General features: G+C 42.0%; 1 protein-coding gene across 1 annotated transcript in view; it reads right to left on the reverse strand.

Moving 5' to 3' along the window:
• ZBBX (zinc finger B-box domain containing) overlaps nucleotides 1–13,173 on the reverse strand; it is a 215,307-nt gene that overhangs the window by 85,695 nt on the left and 116,439 nt on the right.

A 13,173-nucleotide genomic window follows, 5' to 3' on the forward strand; every position in this document is an offset into this window, starting at 1 on the left:
GATTGCTGGATGGTGATTGGTGGGGTAAAATCACACCACCATCACCATCCTGTTCCAGGTTATCGGGTCTTCAGAGACCCGAACAACCCGGAAACGCAGAAAACCGCAGGTCTGAATTGACCTGCGGTTTTCTGCGATCGCATACATGGGGGGGTCACCGGACCCCCTGGCGCATTTGCCCCAAGTGTCTGCTCAATGATTTGAGCAGGCACGGGGTTCCGATCACCGCCCGCCGCGCGGCGGTGATCGAAAATACACAGGGCGTACATGTACGCCCTGTGTCCTTAAGTACCAGGACACAAGGGCGTACCTGTACGCCCTATGTCCTTAAGAGGTTAAATAGCCAGTCGCATATTTGTTTCAGCATGTTAGCCATCTTCTAATAGCCTAGGCCATCTTTATGTAGAGCAACAATTCTTTCAGATCCTCAGAGAGTTTTTTGCCATGAGGTGCTATGTTGAACTTCTAGTGACCAGTATGAGAGAGTGTGAGAGCGATAAGACCAAATTTAACACACCTGCTCCCCATTCACACCTGACACCCTGTAACACTAACGAGTAGCATGACACCGGTAAGGAAAATTTGGGGTGTAGTCACTTTTGTTGCCAGTGGTTTAGACATTAACGGCTGTTTCTTGAGTTGTTTTGAGGGTACACCAAATTTAGGCCTTGTTCACATCAGCGTTCAGCCTTTCCGTTCTCCTGCTCCGTTATAGGAGCAGGAGAACGGAAAGGACAGATTCGGCTGAAAACTGAGCCGAACGGAGCCTACAGAACCCATAGACTATAATGGGGTCCGTTAGGTTTCCGCTCAGAAGATGATTTTGAAGCGGAGACAAAAGTCCTGCATGCACAACTTTTGTCTCCGCTCCAAAATCATCTTCTGAGCGGAAACCTAACGGACCCCATTATAGTCTATGGGGGTCTATGGGGTCCGTAGGCTCCGCTCGGCTCAGTTATGTGCCGAATCCGTCATTTCCGTTGAACGCTGATGTGAACTAAGCCACACTGCTATACAAGCTGTAAACTGACTACTTTACATTGTATCAAAGTGTCAGATCTTCAGTGTTGTTCCATGAAAAGATATAATCAAATATTTGAAAAAAATTTGGTGTACTCACTTTTGTCAGATACTGTATATATATATATATATATATATATACACACACACACATATCCATATACATATATATACCGTAGATATACAGTGGATATAAAAAGTCTACACACCCCTGTTAAAATGTCAGGTTTCTGTGATGTAAAAAAATTTTGACAAAGATAAATCATTTCAGAACTTTTTCCACCTTTAATGTGACCTATAACTGTACAACTCAATTGAAAAACAAACTGAAATCTTTTAGGTGGAAGGAAGAAAACAAAAAAAACTAAAATAATGTGGTTGCATAAGTGTGCACACCCTCCTATAACTGGGGATGTAGCTGTGTTCAGAATTAAGCAATCACATTCAAAATCATGTTAAATAGGAGTCAGCATACACCTGCCATCACTTAAAGTGACTCTCATTAACCCCAAATAAAGTTCAGCTTCTCTAATTGGTCTTTCCTGAAATTTTCTTAGTCGCATCCCACAGCAAAAGCCATGGTCCACAGAGAGCTTCCAAATCATCAGAGGGATCTAATTGTTAAAAGGTATCAGTCAGGAGAAGGGTACAAAAGAATGTCCTAGGCATTAGATATACCATGGAACACGGTGAAGACAGTCATCATCAAGTGGAGAAAATATGGCACAACAGTGACATTACCAAGAACTGGACGTCCCTCCATTGATGAAAAGACGAGAAGAAAACTGGTCTGGGAGGCTACCAAGAGGCCTACAACATTAAAGGAGCTGCAGGAATATCTGGCAAGTACTGGCTGTGTGGTACATGTGACAACAATCTCCTGTATTCTTCATATGTCTGGACTATGGGGTAGAGTGGCAAGACGAAAGTCTTTTCTTATGAAGAAAAACATCCAAGCCAGGCTACATTTTGCAAAAACACATCTGAAGTCTCCCAAAAGCATGTGGGAAAAGGTGTTATGGTCTGATGAAACCAAAGTTCAATTTTTTAACCATAATTCCAAAAGATATGTTTGGCCCAAAAACAACACTGCACATCACCAAAAGAACACCATCCCCACAGTGAAGCATGGTGGTGGCAGCATCATGCCAAGGGGCTGTTTTTCTTCAGCGGGAACTGGGGCCTTAGGTAAGCTAGAGGGAATTATGAACAGTTCCAAATACCAGTCAATACTGGCACAAAACCTTCAGGCTTCTGCTAGAAAGCTGAACATGAAGAGGAACTTCATCTTTCAGCATGACAACGACCCAAAGCATACATCCAAAACAACAAAGGAATGGCTTCACCAGAAGAAGATTAAAGTTTTGGAATGGCCCAGCCAGAGCCCAGACCTGAATCAGATTGAAAATCTATGGGGTGATCTGAAGAGGGCTGTGTACAGGAGATGCCCTCGCAATCTGACAGATTTGGAGTGTTTTTGCAAAGCAGAGTGGGCAAATCTTGCCAAGTCAAAATGTGCCATGCTGATAGACTCATACCCAAAAAGACTGAGTGCTGTAATAAAATCAAAAGGTGCTTCAAAAAAGTATTAGTTTAAGGGTGTGCACACTTATGCAACCATATTATTTTATTTTTATATTTTCTCTTCCCTCTACCTAAAAGATTTCAGTTTGTTTTTCAATTGAGTTGTAAAGTTTATAGGTCACATTAAAGGTGGAAAAAGTTCTGAAATGATTTATCTTTGTCTCATTTTTTTACATCACAGAAACCTGACATTTTAACAGGGGTGTGTACATCGCGAGATTACGGCAACCTGACTTCGTGAGCAAGGAGGAGATTCGTGGACACAGGCGGTGCTGGGCTCCTTCACAAGGGGGTGTGGCTGGGCTCCAGAACGGTTAGTGCAGCCCCTTGGGCTCCTTACCAGGCTGATTTACATATATATAAAATCATTTTTTACACTCAATAAAACCACACAGAGCTATGGGACAGGTATATTGCGGACATGCTAGCAGCGATCTAGCCGTGCATGTCCGCATCCCTATAGGGTAAAAAGAGGTGACAGAATCCCTTTAATACTTTTCCTTTCTCTCTTAATAAATAGGCATCTTTTGCTTTACTAGTCTTAACTGTAGAGGGCTGCTTCTCAATAATCATCCGTTGCAAAACCAATATGTCATTTACTTATTCAAGTGCCAGTTACTTGTCTCCTGCTCACTGCTCCAAGGAGGGTAGTAGTTCTGCTGCCTCCCCTAAAAGCTGTAGAGAATTGATGACCACCAACTGTAGCATTAATTGCTCTTATAAATCTCTTACAGGGGTTATATATAGAAATTGTGTCCTTTTTTTACCCATGCAATGTTTCAGTCCACTTACTGGTACTTCTTTCAAGATATATATATAACTCATATATATATTACACTCACATCTACAAATTTGCTTGAGGAAGGCTCTAATGTTGAGCTGAAACATTGGGTAACGCTACTTTCACACTTGCGTTTGGGGTTCCGCTTGTGAGATCCGTTTGAGGGCTCTCACAAGCGGCCCCGAACGGATCTGTTCTTTCCCAATGCATTCTGAATGGATAAGGATCCGTTCAGAATGCATCAGTTTGGCTCCGTTCCACCTCCATTCCGCTCTGGAGGCGGACACCAAAACGCTGCAGCGTTTTGGTGTCTGCCTGGCCGTGCAGATACAAACGGATCCGTCCTGAATTACAATGCAAGTCAATGGGGACGGATCTGTTTGACGTTGACACAATATGGTGCATTTGCAAACGGATCCGTCCCCCATTGACGGATCCGTCTGACTAACAATTAGACTTAGACCTTTTTTTTTTACATAGAATGCAGACGGATCCGCACCTAACGCAGGTGTGAAAGTAGCCTAAATAAAGATCTTTATTTTTGTATTTTGAAGAGTGATGACAATTTTATATTTTTTTGTATTTTGTCAAGTGTCATGTTTCCTGGGGCTTGTACTTCCAAGTCTCTCCCTTTCTATTTTTGTGCTGCTATCTTTTTATTTATTTATATATTTTTAAACAGAGATACATAGTAGACTGATAGATAGATAGATAGATAGATAGATAGATAGATAGATAGATAAAGATAGATAGATAGACAGGAGATAGATAGATAGATAGATAGATAGATAGATAGATATTAGATAGATAGATAGATAGACAGGAGATAGATAGATAGATAGATAGATAGATAGATAGATAGATAGATAGATAGATAGATAAAGATAGATAGATAGACAGGAGATAGATAGATAGATAGATAGATAGATAGAAAAGAGACACGTAGATGATAGATAGATAGATAGATAGATAGATAGATAGATAGATAGATATTAGATAGATAGATAGATAGATAGATAGATATTAGATAGATAGATAGATAGATAGATAGATAAAGATAGATAGATAGATAGATAGATAGATAGATAGATAGATAGATAGATAGAAAGAAAGAAAAGAGACACGTAGATGATAGATAGATAGATAGATAGATAGATAGATAGATAGATAGATAGATAGAGAGATATTAGATAGATAGATATTAGATAGATAGATAGATAGATATTAGATAGATAGATAGATAGATATGAGATATAGATAGATAGATAGATAGATAGATAGATAGATAGATAGATAGAAAGAAATATCATTAAAAAAAAAGGAATAAAAGCTATTAAGTATATATTGGAGGAGTTTAAGCATGCATGGGATAGGCATAAGGCCATCCTTCATATAAGATAGGGCCAGCGGCTATCCATAGTACTCAGTATATTGGGCAGACTAGATGGGCCAAATGGTTCTTATCTGCCGACACATTCTATGTTTCCATGATGTAACAGAGAGATGGGGGTATTACAGAGAATGGATAAAATATTCACTTCTAAAACTAATAGTAACTGATCAAATGCAGCCTAGCAACAGCAGCGATTTTCAGAAAGTACATTTAAGAATTATGCTTGCTCAGTCGTGCGTTTATACTCCCGGTCTTTGACCCATTTAAACTTAAATTTTACTTGTGTAATACAAAGAGATCTGGGCACATTTTAGCCAAATTAAGAAGGAACCATAATAAATGTCAGAAATTTAGCGCTGGCTTAGTAGTGACTCGCATTAATGCATATTCCACCGATGCAACTTAATAATGAAAAGAGAATGGACCATGATCCTTAACTTTGATGTGGGCTTATAGCAAATGTTAAAGCAAAGGGGAAAAGATAAGGTAGTATTTCCATATGCGAATTCTATTAATTCAAACTACACATCACTTTTCCAATGAATAAACCCTGCTGAAACATGAAGTAGAAATTAAAAGATTTACTCAGGAGTTCCCACGGGTTTTGAGATCTCCTTTAGTACCTCAGAGGCCCAGAAACTATGTGCACTGGGCTTTGGCGCTCGCACAAATGTGCTATATATATAAATTACACACACTATAATACAGTACAGCTTTTCCCGCTCAATCTCCACTCAGTACCCCATAATAAGAAAGCTGCTAATTTATTAAAACAGAAAAAAATCAACTTTGCAAGGACGTAAGTATTCAGACCCTTTGGTACCTGTGGTAAACTCAGTTGATTGGACATGATTTAGAAAGATACTCCCCGGTCTATATAAAGTCTCACAGCTGATGCATATCATAGCAAAAATGAAGCCATGAGGAGGAAATGATTGCCTGCAGAGCTAAGAGAGAGGAATGTGTGGAGGCACAGACCTAGAGTACTAAAAAATTCTGCAACACTGAAAGTTCCCACGAGCACAATGGCCTTCATTATTCTTAAATAGAAGAAGTTTGGAACAACCAGGAAAAAGGTTTTGGTAAGCGAGGTAACCAAGAACTCAATGGTCAGTCTTGCTGAGCTCCAAAGATCCTGTGTATAGATGGGAATAAGTTCCAGAAGGACAATAGCAACCCACCAATCTGGAATTTAGAGCAGAGTAGCAAGAAAGAAGCTCCTCCTCAGTAAAAGACAAATAAAAGCCTGCTTGGAGTTTGCAAAAAAGTATCTAAAGGAGGACTCCCAGACTGTGAGAAACAGGATTTTCTGGTCTGATAAAACCAAGTTGGAACTTTTTGGCTTTAATTCAAAGCATCAATTCTGGAGGTAACCAGGTACTGCTCCACAGTGAAGCATGGTGGTGGCAGCATCATGTTGTGGGGATGTTTTTCAGCAGCTGGGACAGGGATACTAGTCCGGTGTGAGGGGAAGCTAAATGGAAAGTGCAGAGATATTCTTAATGAAAACCTGATCCTGACCTCACACTGGTCCGACGCAACAAGACACTGACCATATGCACATAGCCAAGACAAGACAGGAGTGGCATAGGAACAACTCTGTGAATGTTTCTGAGTGGCCCACCCAGCGATCTGACTTGAGCCTAAATTAAGCATCTCTGGGGAGGCTTGAAAACGGCTGTCCAACAACCATCACCATCCAACCGGACAGAGTAAGTCAGGCAGGGCCGTCTTTAACACGGGGCAAAAGGGGCAGCTGCCGCTGGCCCAGTTGCTCCTGTGGGGCCCAAGGCAGCTGCCTCTCGAGTCCAACTGGTGACGTGAAGGGCGCCGCCTGAGCCGTACAGCGCGGGACACAGGGCGGAACAGGCCTGCATCGCATCGCTGCCAGCCTGATGGAGGTAAGTATAAATGTTTTTGTTTTTTTATATGGTACTACTACTGGCAATGATTAGGTGGCATCTATGGGGGCACTTGTTACTGGCACATGATTGGGGGGCATTTGTTACTAGCACATTATTGGGGGGCATCTATGGGGGCACATCTTAATGGCACATTATTGCGGGGCACTGTGGGAGCACTTCTTACTGGCACATTATTGGTGGTACTTTTTACTGGCACATTATTAGGTGGCACTACGGGGGCACTTCTTATTGGCACATTATTGGGGCCACTATGGGGGCATCTACTGAGGCCACAAAGAAGGGGTATTTTATATGGGGGAAGGGGGAGAGGAACACTATGGGGGCTTCTACTGAGGCCACAAAGAAGGGGTATTTTATGAGGGGCTCTGTATAGTGGCATTTTATACTGGGGCACATTATGGTGGGTACTATGGAGAAGGGAAGAGAGGAGTACTATGGGCTCATCTCTGGGGGCACTAAAGGGTATTTTATACTTGCAAATTATGGGGGACACTGAGGGCATCTACTGGGGCACTATATATGGGACATTTTATACTGGTACATTATGGGGGGCACTAGGAAGAAGGGGGAGAGGAGCACTATGGGGCATTTACTGGGAGCACTATATAAAGATATTTTATACTGGCACATTATGGGGGAACTATGGGGACATTAGCTCAACTGGGGGCATTAAAAGGGGGCATTTTTTGCACTGGCACATTATAAGGAGAATTATTACTACTGGGGGGCATTATGATGGGCTTTATTACTACAGGGGGTCTATGGGGAACATGATTACTAGTATGGGCACTATGGAAGCATTATTACTTCTGGGGCACAGTGGGGACATGTTGGGGACACTGTAGGAGCACTATTACTACCATGTGTGCTCTACCAGAGAATTATTCCTATTGGTGGGACTTTTGGGAGCACTATTACTGTGGGGGCACCTTGGCACAGTACCACAATTATTTTTGGGGGACATTATGTTTACACTATTAGTGTCAGGGGCACTATTTGCTGGGCGCAGTTATTTTAGGGCACTGTGTGCCAATAATTATTGAAGGGCACTATCTGCATGGTACTACTATTATCAGGGGGGTTTATCTGTTTCTGCAGTATAGTATTGGGGAGCACAGCGGCACAGTATTGGGGGTTGTAGGGTAGGATGATTTGTCCAGAAGATGGGAGGATGATGGAAAAGTAGTAAACTAAGATTTTGTTTGTCAAACTGCAGACGAGAAATGGCTGAAAAATGGTGGTCTGGTCTGAAGGTCTGAAAGGAGAAGATGAGGAAAGAGAACATCTACATCAAAGAGACGTCACTGTATGTGGCGCTGTATTACCCTGTATGTAGGGGAGGATGGATTGGTTAGTAGTACAGTACTATCTGCACACGAAAAAAAAGGAATCTGCAAAATACTATATATTTATGTCAGAAGTTGTGCTTTTTTAAATTTTTAGAATAATGATACAGCCATTTTATTTGATACTTTTGTGCTGATTCTTTTTTTCCCCTCTATATTAAGGGACACTATAGTCACCAGAACCACAACAGCTAAACGTAGTAGTTCTGGTGTCTATAGCATGTCTCTGCAAGCAGAAAAAAAGGCAGTATTTACATTACTGCGAAGGAGCACCTCTAGTGGCCACTCATCATTATTAAAGTTTACTACTCTACGAGGTGTATGGATTGTTCTTTTTTGTGTGTGTGTTGTGGTGGAGGTCGTGATTGCATGCTAGGATGTGGGAAGGCGGGATCCAGGGGGCCCAAGTAAATTCTTGCCCAGGGTCCAATCAATATTAACCCCTTAAAGACCCATGACTTAGCTCGACGTCATGGGTCCGATCCCTAAACATGGCTCCTGCTCACGCGTGCAGCAGGCGCCTTAGCCGCGGGGTATCTGCTTTTTTAAATAGCAGAGACCCGCGGCATAAGTATGCGATCAGCCATAAGGCTGATCGCATGCATCTTACCTTACAGATGCCAAGGTCAAATGTGGCCACGGCATCTGCGCAGACCGGAACCGGAAGTCGCGCGTTTCTGGTCCGGTAACAGCGTTCCCGGCTGAGATCGGGGGACCTGTTTCCTCGATCTAATTGACCGAAGCCCCAAGCCGGCTTCAGAGTCAATTAGATGTATATATCAATACAGGCCACTAGGTGGCAGCCTTGTATTTATATAGTGCAATTAAAGTCTTCAACGATGGCTATTTAACCATTACTGAATACTATGGGCAATCAAATGATTGGCAGTTATTGTCACCCGAGGTGACTTAAAAAAAAGGAAAAAAAAAGGAAAAAAAAAAAATAAATAAAAAGTTCAAATCACCCCCCTTTCCTTAAAATAAAAATATTTAACCAATAAAAAAAAATAAACATCATGGGCATCGCCGCGTGTGAAAATGCCCATACTATTAAAATATAACAATATTAATGGCATACGGCGAATGGCATAGCGGAAAAAAAAATTAAAACAAAAAGTCGCACACACTTAAAATTGGTATCACTGAAAAGAACAGATTGTCCCGCAAAAAATTAGCCCTCACAGAGCCCTGTACACATAGGTATAAAAAAGTTATAGGGGTCAGAATATGGTTATGAAAAAAAAAAAAATCCTACTCGCAAAGCATCATTGCTTTCAATTTTATACTGCAAAACGGCACTATGAGTTCTTTTCTTTAGACTTGCCCATAATACCACATTTATACAGCACCATGGATTGTGTGCATGACCAAACGGGGTAAGGGTGGAACAACGTTTTAACACTGCAGTGAATAGTGATGTGTAATATGCATTATTAACACCTGTGCTATAAACATCTTCATAAACATAAAATAGAATTCCTTAGAGTTACAGCTTTGGTATCAACATGAAAAACTAATCAATTTAATTAAAAATTAGAAGTAAATAATGAGCCTGTATACACATAGAGGGATTCAATCGAAGGTCCCAGACACTACTCAGATCCTTAACTGGCATCTGAAATTGATATTATAACTTTGTTTTCACTATACAGTGATTGATGAATACATAGTAAATGAATAAAGTAGATTACAGAAAATGAGAGGAAGGAAAGCACCTTCACATTAACTACAGCTAATTCCGTCACCGCTCCCCAAATTAATTTTAAATGCATTGTCACATCAAAATACTGACAAGGAAAAGTTACCCTGTACACCGGAATACGAGATGGTAAAATGAAAATACTTGATTTCTAAGGCCTCATGCACACGACCGTGCTGTTTTTTGCGGTCCGCAAACCGCGGATCCGCAAAAAACAGAAGCCGCCCGTGTTGCCTTCCGCAATTTGCGGAACGGAACGCGCGCCGGCGATATAAATGCCTATTCTTGTCCGCAAAGCATGGACAAGAATAGGACATGTTATATTTTTTTTTTGAATAGGTCCCAAAACGGCGGCTCGGATGCGGACCCAAACAATGGTCGTGTGCATGAGGCCTAAGGTTGTGGAAAAACTCTACTCACTGGTTTTACAGTGATGTCTGTTCCTGGAAAAGTTGGGAGAAATCCAATACGCCTTTTAGAGCTCCCACAAGTATTTACAGTCCGCTTTTCCCAGGTCACTGGAGGATAAAGCTCATTGGACTAACAAGCCAAGCAGCCAGACTGACCCTGTTAAAGACAGAATCCCAGGTTCTCATACCCTAATGGACTCCAATGACCCAGGACACAAAACATTCTTTTGAGCCAATCACGTGCCACTAGGGCTTTTTCTTTAAAGGGATTCTGTCACCAGGTTTGACCCCTGTCAGCTAAACATATGCTGATGTTCAGGGCGTCTTCACGATTCCTAATGTGGGCTTATAAATGTCATCTGTGGGCTTATTTAGCTAAAAAACTGCTTTTACTAACCTGTCAGTCAAACAAATAAGGTGCCCAAGGGGATGTTAATGGATGCAAGGTGCCGGCCGCACCCGCCGCCGTTCGTGCCCAGCGACGGAAAGGACTTCTGCGCCGCCTCCTAATCCTCTGTGCCGCCTCTCGCTCTCCCTCCCTCCTCCTCCTGCTGTAAGATCTCGCGCATACAGGGGTTGAGCAAAGTGCCGGCGCATGCGCACTTCGCTGTAAGATGCCAAATGGAGAAGTCTGCACGGGCGCATCAGGCAGAGCCCTGTGCGCAAGCGCGAGATCTTACAGCAGAAGGAGGGAGGGAGAGCGAGAGGCGGCACAGAGGATTAGGAGGCGGCGCAGAAGTCTGGAAAGGCGGCGCTGGGCACGAACGGCAGCGGGTGCGGCCGGCACCTTGCATCCCCTGACATCCCCTTGGGCACCTTATTTGTTTGACTGACAGGTTAGTAAAAGCTGTTTTTTAGCTAAATAAGCCCACAGATGACATTTATAAGCCCACATTAGGAATCGTGAAGACGCCCTGAACATCAGCATATGTTTAGCTGACAGGGGTCAAACCTGGTGACAGAATCCCTTTAATTTAAAACCAATTAAACTTTATTGATGAAATAAGGGTTTGACTCTCAACAATCATTTTCTCTGGTGGGCCCCAGGAACCTCAGTCTGAGGGCTCATGCACACGAATGTTGTTTGGGTCCACATCTGAGCCGCAAATTACGGAACACACATGGGCGGCACCAGTGTTTTGCGGATCTGCAATCGACTGACCTCAAAACACAGTGCGGTCGTGTGCATAAGCCCTGACAGTGTCCCCAAGACTGACCGTGATAGCTTCCCCGTAATACAGAAAGCCACATAAAAGCCATGTAAGTTATCCATCAACAATGTTGAGGTTTAGGAGGGGTTTACTGAATAGTAGCATCTAATGTTTCTATACCGAGGAAAATCTATAGTTTGTCACAAAATACTGTAGGTTGCCAGGATGATAGGACCAACAAGGTGAAATCTGCATATTAACACAAAGAGAACTGGTTATGGCTGTATATATGACTGTACATGTATATGTGGCAGTGCAGTGCTGATCTAGGACTGTAGATTTCTGGAAGTATAGTACTGTTCTCCAACTGCATATTCCTGGCAGTACAGTGCTGTTCTATGGCTGTATATTCCTAGCAGTGTAAAATTGTTCTATAACTGCATATTCCTGGCAGTACAGTACTGTTTTATCTCTGGCAATGCAATACTTGTCTATGCCTGTATAACAGTGCAGTACTGTCCTATGACTGAATACAATACTCACAAATAGTTAGGGATTTGCTTTCGAGTGAAATTTATGGAAAATGTAAAAAGTTCACGCTACAGTGATATTATATCATAAAAGTAGGGTATTTAAGTGGAAGCATGTAATAGTGATTTTCTCATCTCAAACTATTTATTGAAACAAAAGCCAACAGCAGTGGTGGGTATACCCCCACAAAATGTCAATGTCTCAAAAACTTGTCATGTGGCCTTGAGCATCAATTACACCTAGACAATGATGTCTCATTATGTTCGCAAGTCGACTCATTGTCTGATGAGGCATGGCATCCCACTCTTTTTGAAGGGCAACCCTCAGGTCATTGAGGTTCTTGAATATAGAGTTACGAGCCTCTACACGGCGACTGTTCTATGATTTTATATACAGTAAGTGTCAATACAGTACTGTTCTTCGACTATATTTCTGACTGTGCAGTACTATTCTATGACTGTATATTTGTGGCAGTTCAGTACTGTACTACGATTGTGTATTCCTGGCAGTGCAGTACTATTCTATTATTGTATATTTGTGGCAGTTCAGTACTGTACTACGATTGTGTATTCCTGGCAGTGCAGTACTATTCTATTATTGTATATTTGTGGCAGTTCAGTACTGTACTACGATTGTGTATTCCTGGCAGTGCAGTACTATTCTATTATTGGATATTTGTGGCAGTGCAGTACTGTACTACGATTGTGTATTCCTGGCAGTGCAGTACTATTCTATTATTGGATATTTGTGGCAGTGCAGTGTGGACTACGATTGTTTATTCCTGGCAGTGCAGTACTGTTCTATTATTGGATATTTGTGGCAGTGCAGTGTGGACTACGATTGTTTATTCCTGGCAGTGCAGTACTGTTCTATTATTGTATATTTGTGGCAGTACAGTGCTGTACTACGATTGTGTATTCCTGGCAGTGCAGTACTGTTCTATTATTGGATATTTGTGGCAGTTCAGTACTGTACTACGATTGTGTATTCCTGGCAGTGCAGTACTGTTCTATTATTGGATATTTGTGGCAGTTCAGTACTGTACTACGATTGTTTATTCCTGGCAGTGCAGTACTGTTCTATTATTGGATATTTGTGGCAGTGCAGTGCTGTACTACGATTGTGCATTCCTGGCAGTGCAGTACTGTTCTATTATTGTATATTTGTGGCAGTGCAGTACTGTACTACGATTGTGTATTCCTGGCAGTGCAGTACTGTTCTATTATTGGATATTTGTGGCAGTTCAGTACTGTACTACGATTGTGTATTCCTGGCAGTGCAGTACTGTTCTATTATTGGATATTTGTGGCAGTGCAGTGCTGTACTACGATTG

The sequence above is a fragment of the Bufo bufo genome, chromosome 4 (assembly GCF_905171765.1).
Source record: "Bufo bufo chromosome 4, aBufBuf1.1, whole genome shotgun sequence".
In the NCBI taxonomy this organism is placed as follows: Eukaryota; Metazoa; Chordata; class Amphibia; order Anura; family Bufonidae; genus Bufo; species Bufo bufo.